Source organism: Idiotropiscis lumnitzeri, chromosome 20 (assembly GCF_059441095.1).
Source record: "Idiotropiscis lumnitzeri isolate Australia: NSW breed Sydney's pygmy pipehorse chromosome 20, RoL_Ilum_1.0, whole genome shotgun sequence".
NCBI lineage: Eukaryota > Metazoa > Chordata > Actinopteri > Syngnathiformes > Syngnathidae > Idiotropiscis > Idiotropiscis lumnitzeri.
The window spans coordinates 599734-607009 of record NC_142410.1 but is presented as its reverse complement, the minus strand read 5'-3'; positions in this window follow the sequence as shown (position 1 = coordinate 607009).

Sequence of the window (7276 nt, the reverse complement as noted above, 5' to 3'; positions counted from 1 at the left end):
CTTCGCACCGTCTAGCGAAACCACATCAACTAACTGGGTTGGCACTTTTAGTAGGGGAGCCGCTGGTTATGCCGAAAACATGATCTTGAGCTGGGTGGAACTTGGGGTGTGGAACGGGAACGTGAACGTGAAGGCCGGAACGGAGCGTGAAGGCAGGCGGGCTGTATTTCTCCGATCTGAGGCGACAGACGGGGAGAGAAGGTCTGCAAGTCTGGTGAAGGCATGGAAGGGATGGCAGTAGTCACCCCGGGACCGCGGTGGTCCCGAATAATGGGTCGCTTGGGAGGCGACGGCCGCATGTTTTCCCTTGCCCCCCCTTCGTTGGGGGGAGAGTGTTCATCCGACTCATGTACAGCACTAGGTGGCCCATCACTCGAGGAAAGAGGATAAACATTTTCAAATGTAGCGGAGGGGATCATGGATCGGGCGGGCGTGCGTGCGAAGAGGACGGCCTTCTCCCGGACAAGAGGTGGGCCGAGTGGCCCCCAAGTTCAACCGCGTGGATGCTCCGTCGGGGACGGCCCGGCGTTCGTGAAAGTCAGGCCGAAGAGGACGGCCTTCTCCCGGACACAAGTTGGGCCGAGTGGCCCCCAAGTTCAACCGCGTGGATGCTCCGTCGGGGACGGCCCGGCGTTCGTGGAAGTCAGGCCGAAGAGGACAGCCTTCTCCCGGACAAGAGGTGGGCCGAGTGGCCCGCAAGTTCAACCGCGTGGATGCTCCGTCGGGGACGGCCCGGCGTTCGTGGAAGTCAGGCCGAAGAGGACAGCCTTCTCCCGGACAAGAGGTGGGCCGAGTGGCCCGCAAGTTCAACCGCGTGGATGCTCCGTCGGGGACGGGCCGGCGTTCGTGAAAATCAGGCCGAAGAGGACGGCCTTCCCCCGGACGCGAGGTGCGGGGGACCTGCCCCTGGTTAGGTGACCAGGGGTAAGGGCGTGAGGAGGAATTTGCACTAAGTCCAACAAGAGACTGGGGGCCGGCGTTGGTGAAAGTCAGGCCGAAGAGGATGGCCTGCCCCCGGACGCGAGGTGGGCCGAGTGGCCCCTAAGTTACACCGCGTGGAGGCTCCGGAGGAGACGGGCCGGCGTCCGTGAAAGTTAGGCCGAAGAGGACAGCCTTCCCCCGGACGCGAGGTGCGGGGGACCTGCCCCTGGTTAGGTGACCAGGAGTAAGGGCGTGAGGAGGAATTTGCACTAAGTCCAACAGGAGACTGGGGGCCGGCGTTGGTGAAAGTTAGGCCGAAGAGGACAGCCTTCCCCCGGACACAAGTCGGGCCGAGTGGCCCCTAAGTTCAACCGCGTGGAGGCTCCGGAGGAGACGGGCCGGCGTTCGTGAAAGTTAGGCCGAAGAGGACAGCCTTCCCCCGGACGCGAGGTGCGGGGGACCTGCCCCTGGTTAGGTGACCAGGGGTAAGGGCGTGAGGAGGAATTTGCACTAAGTCCAACAGGAGACTGGGGGCCGGCGTTGGTGAAAGTTAGGCCGAAGAGGACAGCCTTCCCCCGGACGCGAGGTGGGCCGAGTGGCCCCTAAGTTCAACCGCGTGGAGGCTACAGAGGAGACGGGCCGGCGTTCGTGAAAGTTAGGCCGAAGAGGACGGCCTTCCCCCGGACGCGAGGTGGGCCGAGTGGCCCCTAAGTTCAACCGCGTGGAGGCTCCGGAGGAGAAGGGCCGGCGTTCGTGAAAGTTAGGCCGAAGAGGACGGCCTTCCCCCGGACGCGAGGTGGGCCGAGTGGCCCCCAAGTTCAACCGCGTGGAGGCTCCGGAGGAGACGGGCCGGCACCGTGAAAGTTAGGCCGAAGAGGACGGCCTTACCCCGGACACAAGTTGGGCCGAGTGGCCCCCAAGTTCAACCGCGTGGAATTGCACTAAGTGCGACCAGGGGTTGGACGTTTAGGTGACCAGGGGTGGGCCACTTAGGTGACCAGGGGTGGGCCACTTAGGTGACCAGGGGTGGGCAACTTAGGTGACCAGGGGCGGCAGATTTAGGCGACCAGGGATGGGACGTTTAGGTGACCAGGGGTGGGACACTTAGGTGACCAGGGGTGGGCCACTTAGGTGACCAGGGGTGGGCCACTTAGGTGACCAGGGGTGGGCCACTTAGGCGACCAGGGGTGGGCCACTTAGGCGACCAGCGGTTGGCCACTTAGGCGACCAGTGGTGGGCCACTTAGGCGACCAGGGGTGGGCCACTTAGGCGACCATGGGTGGGCCACTTAGGTGACCAGGGGTAAGGGGTTTAGGCGACCAGGGGTGGGACGTTTCGGTGACCAGGGGTGGGCCACTTAGGCGACCAGGGGTAAGGGGTTTAGGCGACCAGGGGTGAGACGTTTAGGCGACCAGGGGTGAGACGTTTAGGCGACCAGGGGTAAAGGGTTTAGGCGACCAGGGGTAAAGGGTTTAGGCGACCAGGGGTAAGGGGTTTAGGCGACCAGGGGTAAGGGGTTTAGGCGACCAGGGGTAAGGGGGTTAGGCGACCTGGGGCCGGAGAGGAGCACCTTCCCCGGGCACGGGCGGGGAGCGAGCGCCCCCCAGCTCCATAGCTCCGGGGGCAATAGGCCGGTGTCTGTCACACTTAGCCCGGAGAGGAGCACCTTCCCCGGGCACGGGCGGGGAGCGAGCGCCCCCCCAGCTCCATCGCTCCGGGGGTAATAGGCCGGCGTCTGTCACACTTGGCCCGGAGAGGAGCACCTTCCCCGGGCACAGGCGGGGAGCGAGCGGCCCCTAAGTTTACCCTAATGGAAGCTCCGGAGGAGGAGGGCGGGCGTCTGTCACACTTAAGCCGAATAGGAGCACCTTCCCCGGGCACGGACGGGGCCAAGCGGCCCCGAAGTTTACCCTAATGGAAGCTCCGGAGGAGGAGGGCGGGCGTGTGTCACACTTGGCCCGAATATGAGCACCTTCCCCGGGCACGGGCGGTGCCAAGCGGCCCCTAAGTTTACCCTAATGGAAGCTCCGGAGGAGGAGGGCGGGCGTGCGTCACAGTTAAGCCGAATAGGAGCACCTACCCCGGGCACAGGCGGTGCCAAGCGGCCCCTAAGTTTACCCTCATGGAAGCTCCGGAGGAGGAGGGCGGGCGTCTGTCACACTTAAGCCGAATAGGAGCACCTTCCCCGGGCACGGGCGGTGCCAAGCGGCCCCTAAGTTTACCCAAATGGAAGCTACGGAGGAGGAGGGCGTGCTCGCGTGACAGTGAAGCCGAATAGGAGCACCTTCCCCGGGCATGGGCGGTGCCAAGCGGCCCCTAAGTCTACCCTAATGGAAGCTCCGGAGGAGGAGGGCGGGCGTGTGTCACACTTGGCCCAAATATGAGCACCTTCCCCGGGCACGGGCGGTGCCAAGCGGCCCCTACATTTGCCCTAATGGAAGCTCCGGAGGAGGAGGGCATGCTGCGTGACAGTGAAGCCGAATAGGAGCACCATCCACGGGCACGGGCGGTGCCAAGCGACCCCTAAGTTTACCCTAATGGAACCTCCGGAGGAGGAGGGCATGCTCGCGTGACAGTGAAGCCGAATAGGAGCACCTTCCCCGGGCACAGGCGGTGCCAAGCGGCCCCTAAGTTTACCCTAATGGAAGCTCCGGAGGAGGAGGGCGCGCGTCTGTCACACTTAAGCCGAATAGGAGCACCTTCCCCGGGCACGAAGCGGGGCGCGATGGCCTCCGCCTCCATGACAAGATGGCTCCGGGGGAGTCGCGCCGGCGTGCGTGACCGCTGCGGCCGAGGGGAAGCACCCTCCCAGGACCAGAAAAAAAAAAAAGGAAAAATAAATAAATAAAGAATCAAAACCTTCATTTCAATGGGCGAGGCTAAAGTGGCATTGCGGGACTGCCGAATGCACACCGGAGGGCGGTTGAGTGGGAAAAAGTTGAAATAAGTAAATAAATACAAAAAGGACGAGGGGGGGAAAAAAAAGGTAAAAATGTCTAAAAAATCCCCCATTCATTTCAATGGGCTCGGCCGAAATGGGCTTGCGGGACCGCCGAGGGCACGCCGGAGGGCGGTTGAGTCGGTAAAAGTTGAAATAAAAGAATAAATACAAAATGAACGAGGGGGGAAAAAAAAGGCAAAAACGTAAAAAATTCCCCCATTCATTTCAATGGGCTCGGCTAAAATGGGCCTGCAGTACTGCCGAGAGGCCACCGGAGGACGCCCCAGTAGGCAAACGTTGACCCCCACACACGAGGGGTCACTTAGGCGACCAGGGGTAGCGTTTAGGCGACCAGGGGTAGCGTTTAGGCGACCAGGGGTAGCGTTTAGGTGACCAGGGGTAGCGTTTAGGTGACCAGGGGTAGCGTTTAGGCGACCAGGGGTGACTTTTAGGCGACCAGGGGTTGACAATTTAGGCGACCAGGTGTGACTTTTAGGCGACCAGGGGTGAGGTTTAGGCGACCAGGGGTGAGGTTTAGGCGACCAGGGGTGAGGTTTAGGCGACCAGGGGTAGCGTTTCGGCGACCAGGGGTAGCGTTTAGGCGACCAGGGGCGTTGCAGTTCCGCCGAATTGCATTAGGGGCGCTGCAGTAGGCAAACGTTGATCCCCCCTAGTCAGAGGGTCATTTGCCTACTTCCCAGGTTTACCCGGGTTTCCCAAAACACCTGGGGCACATTCTAAGGGATCTCGTTTTTTGTTGCAAAAATTTCTTCTAAGTCCCATTTCCAGCGGGCAACTTGCAAACATTGTATCCGACCGTGGAAGGCTGTTGGCAGGCGCGGCGCGGCTCACAGCCCGTCCTCAGGCACGGAGCTCCGGGGGAATTTTCCTCATTTCTTCTAAGTCCCCTTTCCAGCGGGGAACTTTCAAACATTGTATCCGACCGTGGAAGGCTGTTGGCGGGCGCGGCGCGGCTCACAGCCCGCCCTCAGGCACGGAGCTCCGGGGGAATTTTCCTCATTTCTTCTAAGTCCCCTTTCCAGTGGGGAACTTGCAAACGTGGTATCCGACCACTGAAGGCTGTTGGCGGACGCGGCGCGGCTCACAGCCCGCCCTCAGGCACGCAGCTCCGGGGGAATTTTCCTCATTTCTTCTAAGTCCCCTTTCCAGCGGGGAACTTTAAAACATTGTATCCGACCGTGGAAGGCTGTTGGCGGGCGCGGCGCGGCGCGGCTCACAGCCCGCCCTCAGGCACGGAGCTCCGGGGGAATTTTCCTCATTTCTTCTAAGTCCCCTTTCCAGCGGGGAACTTGCAAACGTGGTATCCGACCACTGAAGGCTGTTGGCGGACGCCGCGCGGCTCACAGCCCGCACTCAGGCACGGAGCTCCGGGGGAATTTTCCTCATTTCTTCTAAGTCCCCTTTCCAGCGGGGAACTTGCAAACGTGGTATCCGACCACTGAAGGCTGTTGGCGGACGCGGCGCGGCTCACAGCCCGCACTCAGGCACGGAGCTCCGGGGGAATTTTCCTCATTTCTTCTAAGTCCCCATTCCAGCGGGGAACTTTCAATCATTGTATCCGACCGAAGGAAGGCTGTTGGCGGACGCGGCGCGGCTCACAGCCCGCATTCAGGCACGGAGCTCCGGGGGAATTTTCCTCATTTCTTCTAAGTCCCCTTTCCAGCGGGGAACTTTAAAACATTGTATCCGACCGTGGAAGGCTGTTGGCGGGCGCGGCGCGGCGCGGCTCACAGCCCGCCCTCAGGCACGGAGCTCCGGGGGAATTTTCCTCATTTCTTCTAAGTCCCCTTTCCAGCGGGGAACTTGCAAACGTGGTATCCGACCACTGAAGGCTGTTGGCGGACGCCGCGCGGCTCACAGCCCGCACTCAGGCACGGAGCTCCGGGGGAATTTTCCTCATTTCTTCTAAGTCCCCTTTCCAGCGGGGAACTTGCAAACGTGGTATCCGACCACTGAAGGCTGTTGGCGGACGCCGCGCGGCTCACAGCCCGCACTCAGGCACGGAGCTCCGGGGGAATTTTCCTCATTTCTTCCAAGTCCCCTTTCCAGCGGGGAACTTGCAAACGTGGTATCCGACCACTGAAGGCTGTTGGCGGACGCGGCGCGGCTCACAGCCCGCACTCAGGCACGGAGCTCCGGGGGAATTTTCCTCATTTCTTCTAAGTCCCCTTTCCAGCGGGGAACTTTCAAACATTGTATCCGACCGAAGGAAGGCTGTTGGCGGACGCGGCGCGGCTCTCAGCCCGCACTCAGGCACGGAGCTCCGGGGGAATTTTCCTCATTTCTTCTAAGTCCCCATTCCAGCGGGGAACTTTCAATCATTGTATCCGACCGAAGGAAGGCTGTTGGCGGACGCGGCGCGGCTCACAGCCCGCATTCAGGCACGGAGCTCCGGGGGAATTTACCTCATTTCTTCTAAGTCCCCTTTCCAGCGGGGAACTTTCAAACATTGTATCCGACCGAAGGAAGGCTGTTGGCGGACGCGGCGCGACTGACAGCCCGCACTCAGGCACGGAGCTCTGGGGGAATTTCCTCCTTATTTCTTCTAAGTCCCCTTTCCAGCGGGGAACTTTCAAACATTGTATCCGACCGAAGGAAGGCTGTTGGCGGGCGCGGCGCGGCTCACAGCCCGCACTCAGGCACGGAGCTCCGGGGGAATTTTCCCTCATTTCTTCTAAGTCCCCTTTCCAGCGGGGAACTTTCAAACATTGTATCCGACCGAAGGAAGGCTGTTGGCGGGCGCGGCGCGGCTCACAGCCCGCACTCAGGCACGGAGCTCCGGGGGAATTTTCCCTCATTTCTTCTAAGTCCCCTTTCCAGCGGGGAAAGATGAAGATGTATGAAGATACAGAATTTTGGATGGCAATGGCACTAAGACGGAAACTAGATAAAAATAACAAAACCAAATTGCAATAAGTAAATGTTCCGCACATACTGTGGGTACTGATGACATTACTTTAGGAAAGATAAGACAGCAAAAGAAGCAGCTGCCAAACCATTCATAGGTGTGGCTGTGTGTGCGCTGATAGATAACGTTCTGCGAGACGACATCCTTGCAGACATGCAACAACAGAGTCTTCTGCAAGAGAAAAAACTATGGCTAGAAAAGGAGCTACTTTGACTAATGGCATATATGTCAGTTCAGATAAGAAATCGATTCTTCTAAAAAATCTTTTTCGATGGGTTGCTATTTTGACACATGGTGTTTCACATGTGTCAAACAGGAGGGATGGTTAGACAGATAAACCAATTTTATACAACATGTGGCTTTAATTTACTCTCAAAAAGATTTTTGTAGAGCCTGTATGATCTGTGCTCGACACAATTCTCAGGGAAACATAAGCCCAAAACAAGGACATTTTCCCCAAGCAACATACACCTTGTGCATTGTAA